We start from the raw sequence: 13812 nt of genomic DNA on the forward strand, positions 1-13812 counted from the left end.
GTAGATCTTCCCTTCATAGGGATGTAAAGCAGTTCTGAGGAGACTTTTGAGTAGGCAATGGAAGATTCTAATCTTACTAAAATCATCCTACTATAACTTCAGCGCAGGCAGAGATGAGGGATTCTGCATTTCTCAGTTTATCTAGTCTGTAAAGAAGGCAGTTTTTAATTCCTGTAACCAGTGAAATATTAGAAATCCTTTTGCATGCTTAAAGGATTGTATCCTTCCCTAATGCCATAAGAGACACGCAGTGTAATTGTTTTTGCTCATGTATTAAAAGTAAAGAGATACAATCTTTAGTATGTTACAATTAAAGGTTCTTATCACTATACCTCTTTCAGAGAATTACTAAAATGATTTTGCAAGGTGTCTAATTTTCTGCTTAAAACTAATTTTTTACACTCAGTGCAAAATGAAGTGACAGTGTAAAATATACATATATTTACATTATCTACCAAGCTCCACTTCAAATAAACAAAACAAAAAATGTAACTATGATTTATATAGCACAATCTGTTCTGCCACTGTATTTCTTCTCTCCTCCCCCTCTGCTAAGCCCTCACTCCATGAACACAGAAACATGAAAACTAAAAGGATTTAATTTAAATAATTCATCTTTTTACAGTCGTGAACTATGCACCAAAGTTCATCCATAGCGTTAGCCCGATTTAGCTGATTCAACTAGTATTTTAAATAGTGTTCTGTAGTAATGGTCAAAACAGACCCATAGGAAACACGGAACAGCTTTGTTTATGTCAAAAACTGCTCTGTAGCATGTGATGAAACTCTGCTTAATCTGAGGGGGACACAAGACCAGCCATCTCCTATTCAAATACGACACATATTTTGAAGAATTGCTATTGCACAGAAGGCTTATTTTTCATTGCTCTGTATGCCTATGCGTATGTAGGGAAGGCTAAGAAAGAATTCTTCCATTGAGAATAAGCAGATGAGTAATATTTTTAAATGGCGGGGAGTCTGACTGCAGCAGCAGCTGACTTATCTTATGAAAATTAACTCCTGCAGCATGGGCTGCAGAACTTGTGCATTTGATCCTACAGCCATGTCACCTCAAGCTAAGATCCCATTAGGTTTCAAAAGCCAAGTGTAGTCTGGTCTTTTATCTATATTGGTGGCCAATGAAGATCACCTTGTAAGACATGATGCTGACCATTCAGCTTGTGGCTTTCTTCCTTCTGTGACAGTAATGAACTTGTATTCCAACCTAGTGGTGGTGATCTTTGCAGCCATGTCTGTTGGTTGACTTTTACAACTAATATCCTAACCAACTGCAGTCACGGTAACAATCACTTAGCAATTTCCCCAGGGTTAAAATCCTTGCCCATTTCAGGTAACCCTATTCCACTGACATAAAACGCCCTTGTAGTTTCAGTATAATACCTATATCCCACATATGTACTTCACAGAGGTGTTGTGTAGGTAAATTAATCTTTATTAAATGCTTTCAGAATTTTTACTGAACTGCCATGGTCAACAAGTATGGATTTAATTAATAAAAAGACTTGAGCAGTTAGTTGATCAGGACATGGACATACTCTTGGAGGTCAATGAAGAGAGTTCTTGAAGAAAACCCCTAGTGCTCTTACACTTGAGATCATACTGATTGTTCTAGTAGACTGTAACAGAGACTCTGCAGTTAATGAGAAAAAAATCTATGGCTTGAAAGTTTTTAGACTCCCTGGGAAAAAGGAACCTGAAAATTTAGATTCTTTATGTTGACCGTCTGCTTAAGAACCCAAGCACTTTTACTTCTGCACACAGGCTTCAGAGAGAGAGAGAGAGAGAGAGAGAAGCAGTCTGGGGGAGGTGAGGGGAGAGTGGTAGGGTTGGGAAAACACAAACTCTCTCTTAACTTGGAACCATTCCTGTGACTTTGGATACCTGAGAGAAGCAAAACAATTTGCTCAAAGTGGACAAAGCAGCAACAACATATTGAAATATTGAAAATTTCAGGAGAAGAGCACTGACATATCTGTAGAGATGCCACAGTGCTTTGTTTGTGAAGAAAAGGGTTTCTAAAGTGAAGAATCATTCTGGGATATGGGAACTGTCAGTGGTTAAGTGACCATCTGCAGCACCACAAATGAATTTTTTTGGTCAAGTTTATATCTTCAAATCAACTAAAGTGGAGATTGATTGCATCAAAGACTGAGGAAGTCACTAGAGGCACATGTTGAAAGTGGAGCTGGACAGAAGAAAACAATTATCAAGAACATTGTTTTCTTTGGCTTACTGTGCAGACCATCACTGGCTCATTTGAAATGTGTATGTTTTTTGTGTATACACCATATATATAATTCATCGTATTGAAATAATATATTTGGTGAAAAGTTATGTTTTGGATTACATGTTTTTGGAGAGTTTGGTTAGGAATATGTCCAAATAACTTTATTAGGTATCATATTATTGACATGTCTATTCTTGAAGTTCTATTTTGAGACCAGTCATAATTTATATTTATATTGCACCTTAGAGGTTAGATATAGATGTGTTAAAATGCTCACTGTTGTTGATTATGCTTTGGGAGTCCTTTTAAAATCTAAATGTTTCTTTTTTTCAAGCTGCATGTACTGGGCATCCTGCTACAGACTGAGATAACTTGCTACCCCATTCTTTGTGAAGTACTGATGCACATATGCTCAGCAAACCTTCTGTGTGCAATGAAGATTTTCCACTTAACTTTTTTATACTAGAAGCCTAATAAACATCTTGGTTTAGAATTGTTTTTATTTAAGAGGAGTATACTGTTTTATTAATACAAATTTTTGTGCGTGTTTATAAATATACATGTGAATAGAGACTATGTATAAACTGGTTCTAATCCAGACCTACTTTTTCAAAATAATCCATGTCCATAACCATGGGTTTTACAGTAATACCTATTAGTTTGTAATTTTTTATTTCTAATGGTGCTGGACAGAATTATTACTGCCTTGCTTTATGAATGTGATCCTTCATTTGTAAGGTTTTTTCTCCCACTGAAAATCTTGATCGTGCTGTGAAGAAACTCAACACTGTTAGAGGAAAATTTAGTGCTAAAATACTCTGACCTTTGCAATAATCCTGTTTGCACGTTACAGTATATTTTCCTATCATAACAACAGAAAGTCCCTTGTGTTCCAGCTAGAAAAAGTGATCTTCCAGTAACAGCATACTGTGATCAATAACATTTTCTTAATATATTATATTACCTCTCACTGAAACTCTCTCACTTGGCATTTCAGACTGCATGGGGAGAAAATTCATGACAAAACTCAAAATGGTAAACGAGATGCTGCAAATTAATTCTATCCCACAGTGATCTTTCCTTTCTTGAACAATTTGACAAGTGTGTGTCATCTGACTTTAGCAGAAGCTTTTGCATCTTGAAACAGAGGAATCTGCTTCCTCTACCATACTGATTATTATTTTAGTCTGTAATTTTACTGAAATACATTGTATGGTTTAAACGACTCATTACATCTGAGACCACAATCTATAGGTTTTGAAACATTAATTTTAGGAAATAGATTCATAAGCCTCATATCAATTTTAAAATATGTATCTTTTAAGTCAGAATCCTGAACATGAGTGTAGTTCACTTTCAAATCTACTGTGCCACTGATAAACATCTGTTACTCTGTACAGAGTCGGATCCTGACAAGTACTGAGCAACTACAACATCAGTTATAGAATCATAGAATATTAGAGTTGGAAGGAACCTCAAGAGGTCATCTAGTCCAATCCCCTGCTCAAAGCAGGACCAACCTCAGCTAAAACATCACAGCCAGGGCTTTGTCAAACCACAGCTTAAAAACCACTAAAGATGGAGATTCCACTGCCTCCCTAGGTAACCCATTCCAGTGCTTCACCACCCTCCTAGTGAAAAACTTTTTCCTAATATCCAACCTAGATCTCCCCCACTACAATTTGAGACCATTGCTCCTTGTTCTGTCGTCTACTACCACTGAGAACAGCCTATCTCCATCCTCCCTGGAACCCCCTTTCAGGTAGTAAAAGGCTGCTATCAAATCCCCCCTCATTCTTCTCTTCTGCAGACTAAACAAGCCTAGTTTCCTCAGCCTCTCCTCGTAAGTCATGTGCTCCAGCCCCCAAATCATTTTCAGTGCCGAACAGTTCTCTGGGTCTACTGGCAATGCTCCTACTAATGCAGCCCAATATGCTATTAGCCTTCTTGGCAACCAGGGCACACTGCTGACTCATATCCAGCTTCTGGTACACTTTGACCCCCAGGTCATTTTCTACAGAACTGCTGCCTAGCCAGTCAGTCTCCAGTTTGTAGCAGTACATGGGATTCTTCCATTCTAACTGCAGGACTCTGCACTTGTCCTTGTTGAACCTCATCAGATTTCTTTTGGCCCAATCCTCTAATTTATTTAAGTCACTCTGTATCATATCCCTGCCCTCCAACGTATCTACCACTCCCCCCAGCTTAGTGTCATCTGCAAACTTGCTGAGTGTGCAATCCACCCATCATCCAAATCATTAATGAAGATGTTGAACAAAACCGGCCCCAGCACCGACCCCTGGGACACTCTGCTTGTTATCGGCTGCCAGCTAGACATCAGGCCATTGATCGCTACCCGCTGAGCCCAAGGATCTAGCCCAGTGGTTCTTAACCTTTCCAAACTACTGTACCCCTGAAGCCTGAGTCCCACCCCCACGGGGCTGAGGCATGTAACTTAGTTTCATGGCGCCCCTGTGGCTCCAGGCAATTGCCTTTCTTGCCACCCCCAATACCAGCTCTGCACTTGCGACCCCTCTAAAACCGCAGGTTAAGAAACACTGATCTAGCCAGTTTCTATCCATCTTATAGTCCAGTCATCCAACGCAAACTTCTTTAACTTGCTAATAAGAATACTGTGGGAGACTGTATTAAAAACTTTGCTAAAGTCAAAGTATATCATGTCCACCACTTTCCCCATACCCACAGAGCCAGTCACCTCATCATAGAAGGAAATCAGGTTGGTCAGACATGACTTGCCCTTGATGAATCCATGCTGACTGATCCTGATTGCCTTCCTCTCTTCCAAGTGCCTCTAGGGAGCATGGATTTGTGCAGCATGGGCCCCAGGGATTTCACTAACACGGATGCACTTGCCCCTTACTTACCATGGCTGGATTGGCACTCCAACCGCTGCAGTAGTCAGGCAATGGAATGCGGTTGTAGCCTTCCCTTGGGAATGTTCAGGGGACTTATTTTTACATTGTAACATTGCTTTTCATCCATGGGATGAATTAACAATGGGTACCTTGTGCTTTGCTTCCCTCATAGTGGACAACGTGGCCTTCAACACACCATCTCATACTCCTGCAGAGCGCCTGTCGCAGATAAGAAAGCAAAAAAAAAAAAACAACAACCAGGGATGATATGTTTAATGAGCTAATGAACGCCTCCACGGCTATTGACACAGAGCTAAGAGCATGGAGGATTTCATGATCTGACAAACTGAACATGGCCATAGACAATAGGAAGGCAGCACAGGAATATGAGCGTTCAACACAAGAAGAGATGCTGCATGTAAAGTGTGATCAGTCAGACATGTTGAGGCATCTGGTTGAGCTTCAGGAAGCTCCTCAGCAAGACAGACTCCTTCTGCAGCTCCTGCAAAACTCTGAGCTAACGCAGTCTTTCCTAGCCCCCAACCCAAAGCAGTCTAGGAGGAGGTTGAGCAAGGTGCAGTACGTGCTGCACTCATTGCCAACTGAGGTGAGCAGAAAGAGGCGATGGCCCCTTTAAGGAGTGGGGATGTGTGATTCTTTCCTGTGTGCACAGCCAAAATGGACTCTGTATCCCTGGCTCCACAAAATGCATGTGGAAAATTCCATTATATTCCATTTCCCCCCTCTGTGAAGGATCACCAATATAGAAAGTACTGCTTTCCAATTCATTGCTTTTTATTTATTTATGGATTGATAAAAATGGAATAAAGGGAGGGAAAAGTGCGGGGGGAATGGATCAGAGGGGGAGGGTGAAAGTTTGGGGGAAAAACATACTGCTTCACATTTCATTACTGTTTTTTACTGATAAGAAGGGAATAAAGGGAGGGGGAAGGAGGAGGGAACTGGAACGGTGGGTGTGGGGGAACAGGTGTGGTGGGGGATGGGTAGGGGATGCAAAGTGGAAGCACAGCACAGATACGCAATGCACATTACTGTTGTGTCTCGTTGCAAAAGCGGTTTTTCAAGGTTTCCCTGAGGCGCAGTGCTCTGCGATTGGCTCTTAGTGTTGCAGTGGCATCTGGCTGCTCAAAATTTGCGGCCAGCCTATCTGTCTCCACAACTCAACCCAATGGGAACTTCTCCCCCTTTGTATCACAGACATTATAGAGCACACAGCAGGCAGAGATAACTATTGGAATGTTTTTTTCACTGAGGTCTAACCTAGTGAGCAGACTTCTCCGGCGCACTTTTAAACGTCCAAATGCACATTCCACCACCATTCTGCACTTGCTGAGCCTATCATTAATAGGCTCCTTCTTGCTGTCCAAGTGCCCGGGTTAGGGCTTCATTAGCCAGGGGAGCAAGGGGTAGGAAGGATCCCTCAAGATCACCATTGGCATTTCAACATCGCTAATATTTATTTTATGGTTAGGGAAGAAAGTGCCCGCCTGCATCTTTTTGAATAGACTTGAGTTCCTAAAGATGCGCACGTCATGCACCTCTCCAGACCACCCCATATTGATGGTGAAGTGTCCCCTGTGATCCACAAGGGTCTGCAACACCACTGAGAAGTATCCCTTTTGGTTTACGTACTCTGTGGCAAGGTGGTCCAGTGCTAAGATAGTGATATGCATGCCATCTATCGCCCCGTCACAGTTTCGGAACCCCATTGCGGCAAAGCCTTCCACTATGTCCAGCACATTTCCGAAAGTCACTACCCTTTTTAGCAGAAATCTATTAATGGCCGGCACACTTGTGTCACAGCTGCTTCCACAGCGGATTTACTGACTCCGAATTGATTCCCAACTGAATGGTAGCAGTCTGGGGTTGCCAGTTTCCACAGAGTGATGGCCACTCTCTTCTCCACTGTAAGAGCTGGTTTCAAGCAAGTATTCATGCGTTTCAGGGCTGAGGAGAGCTCTCTACAAAGTTCGAAGAAAGTGGCCTTTCACATTTGAAAGTTCTGCAGCCACTGCTCATCATCCCACACCTTCATAACAATGCGATCTCACCAGTCAGTGCTTGTTTCCTGGGACCAAAAGTGGTGCTCCACCGACTGCAGACGGTGCACGACAGCCTGCAGCAAACGGGATTTGTTTCGTAGCAAGGCAGCTTCTGTAACATCGCATTTTTCAGCACTGCGGCTCCTGTCTCGCCCCTGAAAATACTGCAGAATAAGTCATGAGATGTTTGTGATGCTCACAAAAATAGTGCAGAGCTGAGCAGGCTTCATTCCTCTCAGGCAATGGCGTGCGTGCAGCAGAGACTGAAGGGTTTGAAAAAATGGCACGAAAAGGAGATCGTCTGTTTGTTTTGGACTGGGACAAGAAAGGAGAGGGGGGAGTACGTTGCATCATGGGAGGACGACAATCTTCCCAAAAGCCTCTGTGGCTAGTTGCTCTGTGGGATAGCTACTATGGTGCATTGCTTTGATTGTCAACCCAAGCAGAGCTACTGGGGACACAATTCCCCAACACAATGAGTGTGGTGTGATCACGCTCGTCCAACTTCTAAAATCCAACAGGTGAATGTTGATTTAAAATAAATCAACTTCACTCCACAGTGTAGACATACCCTGAGTAAGGGCCTAAGAAGACAAGTGAGATACGAAGAGTCACAGGAGAAGGATACAATTTTTAATATACATTTGTAATTCCCGCGACCCATTAAACATATAAAGCAATTGCCAACTTTTCCCCCATCCATCCCAAAATCCATTTCTGAGAGATTGAGTTCCTCAATGCACTGTAGCAGAACTGAGTCTGGCAAAGAGACCAGGAGGTCCTTCACCTCAGAAAACAGGTCCAGCAATGAGAGGCAGCGTAAGAGTAGATATGGCAACGATTGTGTGCAAGGAGGCAAACAAACAAGTGAGGTTTGTACCATTGTTGGAGTGCAAGTACAGGTGTGGTATAAGAGCAAACTAGGAAAGAAGGATAGAAATGTGCAGTGCCTTGAGGGTAAGGTCAACTTTAAAAAAAACCCAAACAACCTATCCATCAGAACTCCATATAATACGCGTGCACAAAATAGCCTCCGTGGTGAACAATTTCATTTGTAATAAATAAAATCTGCAATCCAGGAAACATCATGGCCTGGTGACTCATGCTCCATTCATAATTATTACTCATCCAAACCCTAAATGAGCTCATTATTACTAAAGATGACAAAAATATTTGTAACTGCTCTTGTAAAAGGAACTTAATTTAAAAAAAATAATCACATTTCCAAGCTTCGTTTCTAATCTTAAACCTTGACTGTGTAAAATGGCAGCATCCTAGCAACCTTCATGTGTCTTTCCTTTGACATCTAACAAGTGACTTAGATACCAGCATCTAATCTGTATGGTAACACGAAACATTGGAAAGTATACTTCTCTGGTTTAAAAGCAACCTATTAACAGTGCAGAGATAACATATGAACCCATGTCCAACTACAAGTATATACTATACTATAAACAAACATACTATAAACAAACATATTTTGACCTTTTCATAGTGTCTTTTTCCCAAGGAATTAAAAGTATTTAACATTTTCTGGAGGCCTCACAGCATCCTTGTGAATTAGGGGGATACTCTCCATTTTAAATGACAAGGAAGCTGAGGCACAATGGTTATAAAAGAAGCGTGTGCCTCAGTTTCCTTGACAATAGAATTCAGAGCTAACTCCCACGCCTGCGCTTAGCCGCAGTGCAAGCCACTGCGTATGGTCTATAGAAGCTTATATATAAATACATAAATCAATGGGATCATATTGTTCAAGCAACAGTCTCCCTTTCATTACAGAATTTACACAGGCAACTCCTGATCAGCATCCATGGAATATCACATTATAGTTCTACTATAGGTATTATAGATATGGGACGTCAGTATAGCTACCCTTTTCTACTTCATTTTACTTGCTTTTCTGCCCAACTGAACGAGCCAATGAAAATTGAAATCTTTGCTTCAAACCACCTAAGACACAGACATTTTAAAGCAGCAAGGCTGTGTCTGAGATAAAAGCAGCGTTTTTATACTTCTGGCTTTGGTTCAGAGGATGGAGACGTTCTTGTAGCCCTTCTGTTTTTCCTCAATATAGTGTCAATTGTTCTTTACCTAGATTACACGTAGTGTTACATTAGATGTGACCAACTGTTGAGACTTTCACTGCAACAGACAACTAATAGCTACGCAGTTCAGTGGTGGAATACACAAGCATCTAATAGCATGAGGTCAATTGAAGTTTCACTTTACAGTTTACATGCCTCCCCCACACTTTCGTCAGGCAGCAAGTACTCTGCAAAGCAATTATTCTGCTGTGCTGGAGGAGCCACAGCTATTAAAACAATTGCATTACCATCACAGTTCTCACACTTGTTCGTTTCCTCCATTTCAAATTACATTGTTTTTTCTAATGCTACCTATAATAAAAACTGATGTCAGTTTGAATCAGAGACCAAAGGTTCTTACGTAACTGCCCCCTTTGAATACTGAAGCTGTTTCCATATGCTGCACCATAGTCAGGATTTATAATGCCTTGAACAAGATTTGTCAACAATTCCCCCCCCCCCCCCCAAAAAAAAAAAAAAAGAAAAGAAAGACAGACAGATTAAAATGTATTTCAAGGGAAGCTATAGAGACTGAGAACATCTGAAAATGGGTAAGAAAGACCAAAGTGTCTCAGCCCACTTACCAGCAGTGGATAAAATTAATATTGGAAAAAGGAGACAGACTGGGATACCTTAGAAAAAATTCTGATTCTGGATGAAAGTCAGAGTAAAGCGAGGAGTAATCCAGAAATTAATGACATCAGATTTCAGACTTTATACGAATATACACATGACAATTTGATTAATAGATTCTAATTTTCTTTAACAAAAACGTAAGTATTCTCTTATAGTCAAGTAACAGGCACAGAAATATCAGAACCGATAGCCACAATCAAATGGAGGAATTTCACAAAATCTTTACTTCAGTAGCCAGTGAAGGACCATCCAAGGCACATCACAGGAAGGTCTTTTTACTTTCATATCAAGTGCGTTATGCTGCAACATGCCCAGTGAATTTAACTTGTGATATTACCATGACAGAAAATAAATTCATTTGTCTGTAAACGTTTTACCTCATTAAACAGATTTTCTTAAGTCGTCCTCTCATTTCTATCCAATTCCTCTCATTTAGCCAGATTTTCCTCCTCTTAACTTACTTTCCCATCTCACTCTATTTAACACACTTCCTCAGACTCCCTCCCAACTCCTGTATGCCCCCTTGATCCCCTTCCCTGTACATATCAAGCCAAGGTACTTCCACACGAGCTCCAGTCACCCTGGCCAGAACACTAGTTGTTGTTGGAGCATTGCAGCAGTGACTGCTCCCTCTTTCCTCCCTCCCCACCCACCAATGAGCTGGTCAGCAAAGCAGGCAGGCATAGATGACTTCCTCTCCTTGCGGACCATTTCATCAGCTGACACACCCCTGTTCAGGCCAAGCTTGGCACAGTATCCATACTGGTCTGTTCCCTGGATGGTGGCCCAGTGTCCACCCTACCAAAACAAACAGAAACAGACAACCTGTTCATTTTCAGAGCTACTTTTTAAATGTATAGTTGAACATTTACTTTTATTTCAACTAGAATGCAATCCCAGGTGAAAATCTTACTCACAATGCTGGCTTATTTTCCAAATACATTTGTTATATTTATATATATGGGCTATGATCATATTTCATTTTTAATCTCTCTTACCAGTAAAACTTTTCCCTAGTATAAATCTCTCTGCTCTATCCTGAGCATTTTAATAACATGTATACATACACACACTCTCCCAACAGATATGTGCACGTGAGATCAGGCTCTTAATTTGTAAAATACACATTAAGAAGCTGCAAGCCAGTTGTTTAAGGATGGTCTAAGGTCTCAGAAATATAATATGTTTGCATATTTGTGTGCATGTATTATAGGCAGGTCTGGTATTAACATGGGATGACACTTCCCATTATTAGACTCTGTTTTCAGTTACTTAAACGGTTGCGAAACTTTAATAGATTGGGCTAAAATTTTCCACACCAGGTGTCTGCCCTAGGAAAATTTTAGTCAAGAGTTCATCCATTTCCAAGACTGAGACTAGGGAAAAATATATTGTTTTGTCTATGTTAAATCCTAGTGACCTTGTGTGACGCCCCCATGCTTTGGAGCAGGGACTTGAAATTTGGCAGAAGGCTGAGCGTGCTCCAGCCCAAGGTGCAGAGGGATGAGGAGGACTTTCCTTGCAAGTGTAGTTCCTGGCTACTGCTGCAGCAGTGCCCAGATCGGGATCCGGGCACCCAAACTAAGAGCAGGCCTGTCTTTCTTGTTCTCTCAGTGACCCACTACTGACACCCAGCAAAGTGGAAAAGGAAGCTGCCTAATTTAAATGCAAAGGGAACAGGAGGCAGAACTGGGTAGGGGCAGGGGACAAGGACTCACGGGAGAGGGAACTGGCAGGTGGCTGGGGGAAGCCGGGAAAAGAGACTGCGAGAAGGAGCCAAGGTGGGGACACTGAAACTGGATGAGAGGAGACTGGGAGCCATTTGGGAACATGGAATATGGGCATAAGAGTGATTGGAAACTTGAGCGAGGTGTTACTGGGAATTAGGAATGTCTAGACTAGAAGACTGGGGACAAGGATCAGAGATGGAGGGAACTGGGAATAGCTGGACAAGAAGACAGTCTGGAAGGGGAGAGGGAAAGTCTGGGACTGGGATAAGAAACCTGAGGAGTGGAGACAGGAACTGTCTAGGTGAAGAGAATGGGACTGGAACAAGGAGCCAGGGTGGGGAAGAGAGAAGACTAGGACCGGGACTGGTTAGGGGCAAAGGGGCACAAGGGGTCACACTTGGGGGAAACAGGCAGAAGAGTCTTTATTCATTAAAGCACATCGCCTACCTCCAGAGCCCAAGAACCAAGATTCCAGAGTCCCACCATTCCTCTGCTGTCAGCAAGTATTTGTGAAACCCCATGGCAAATCTCATCTCCCTCTAGTGCTGGTCCACATAGAAGATTACAACCAATTACTGCTATTATTTACCGCTTTAGCTCAAGTAGTAGAGGTCTGTGCAGTGGATCTAAAACTTCCAACTGTGCTGATGATCCATGTGGGATGCCACATGATGAAATCTCTATTTTTTTTTTTTTTTTGTTCGTTTTGTTTAAAAATGTAGGGAATCCTAATTCTGGTGTTTCTTAACTTTGAGCGCTTAACTTTGAAACCTTAATAATATTCGTTTAACATATTTTTGCATGCAATACATAATAAAGTGTGTGTGCGCACATGTATAGATTAAGACACAGAATTTTTCCACCCAGTTTAGTTTCTTATTGTAAAGGTTACATAACATAGGGCTTGATTCTGAAATCCTAGTATTGGCATTGCAGTACTACTTTGAGTCATCTCACTGAATTCAAATATGACCACTCACGGTAGTGTTTGCAGAATCAGTGTTCACCTACTGCCCCACTTCTGAATTGCTGCGTTACAATACAAGTTGCATCTGCTCAGGTATAGATTTACCGCCGTCAATGAAAGATAAAACAACAGGGCCCAAATTGTGTTTGTTAGGTGACAAGAGGTCATGAAGGAGAGAACTGAGAAGATTTTATAGGCAGACTTGCTGTCATGAAAACAAACTGTTTTATAGGTTATAAAAAATAAGTAATTGCACACTTACCTTGCGGTTTCCAGAATCTGACAAATTCAATCTCTGGCAATATAGTAAGTAAACTGCAGGACAGCAAACCCTTACATTTAGCAGGAGGTTTCTGGGAAACCAGACTACCTAGAAAGGGTTGAAGAAAAAAAAAGGCTATTTTCTATCTGAAGGTGAAGTAATCTATATTTAATAAGAAGAGCCTTCCAATGAGCACAGCACAAGTGAAAAATAACTCCACAACTGGAGAAGTTAAATGCCACCATGATCGGCATGACGAACTTTAATCTCCCAGAGGTGACAAAAATCTGCATGAAGTGTGGAGAGCCAGGAACCTGGTGGATTCTTAGGGTTTAGCAGAGTGGCCAATATCCAAGGTAGCATGGTATTAACACTTTAATCAAGATGGAGAGAAATCAGGGGGTGGTGGCAATTTTCTCTTTAATAAACTGCTACAAAAATAGAGCACACAAGCACACACACACAAGACAAAGTGGACCCAGACAATTTAAAAGCTATATGACATTATAGAAGCAAGTTTTTGTTAGCACAGAGCATGCCTATGCAGTAAAGATCAGTTTTAAAATATATGTATCATTTAATGCCCAGTGCAAAGTAACTATTCATTATAACAAAGTAGTTTTATACCTATGTTCTCCCTTTCAGATATAAGATATGTAAAAGTAATCTTCATGACAGGAAGTGGCATATAGCCCTGTAAGAAAGAACTGTTGCCATTATCTGGGAATCAATACAATTATTTTAACTGAATATAACACTACGTATTGATTTCACATTTTTACTTTGAGTTTCGGGCTGTATGGGAAAAATTTTTACAGTGACAAGACATCCTTGGACAGGTAAAAGAGTTACTATAAATTAATTCCCAATTTTCAGGTAGCTTCACTTGAACAATGCAATCAGTGGTTCTTTCCTCCAGACACCTCAAGTTACGCTTTTTTCT

General features: G+C 41.2%; 1 protein-coding gene across 1 annotated transcript in view; it reads right to left on the reverse strand.

Moving 5' to 3' along the window:
* KLHL29 (kelch like family member 29) overlaps positions 1 to 13812 on the reverse strand; it is a 510263-nt gene that overhangs the window by 413911 nt on the left and 82540 nt on the right. Inside the window, exon 2 of the mRNA XM_067544703.1 lies at positions 12870 to 12977. The gene's annotated coding sequence lies outside the window, so the exon portion shown is untranslated. The remainder of the gene's footprint in view (positions 1 to 12869; positions 12978 to 13812) is intronic.

Source organism: Emydura macquarii, unplaced genomic scaffold (assembly GCF_026122565.2).
Source record: "Emydura macquarii macquarii isolate MOO-44397 ecotype Brisbane River unplaced genomic scaffold, CSIRO-AGI_Emac_v2 contig_1027, whole genome shotgun sequence".
NCBI lineage: Eukaryota > Metazoa > Chordata > Testudines > Chelidae > Emydura > Emydura macquarii.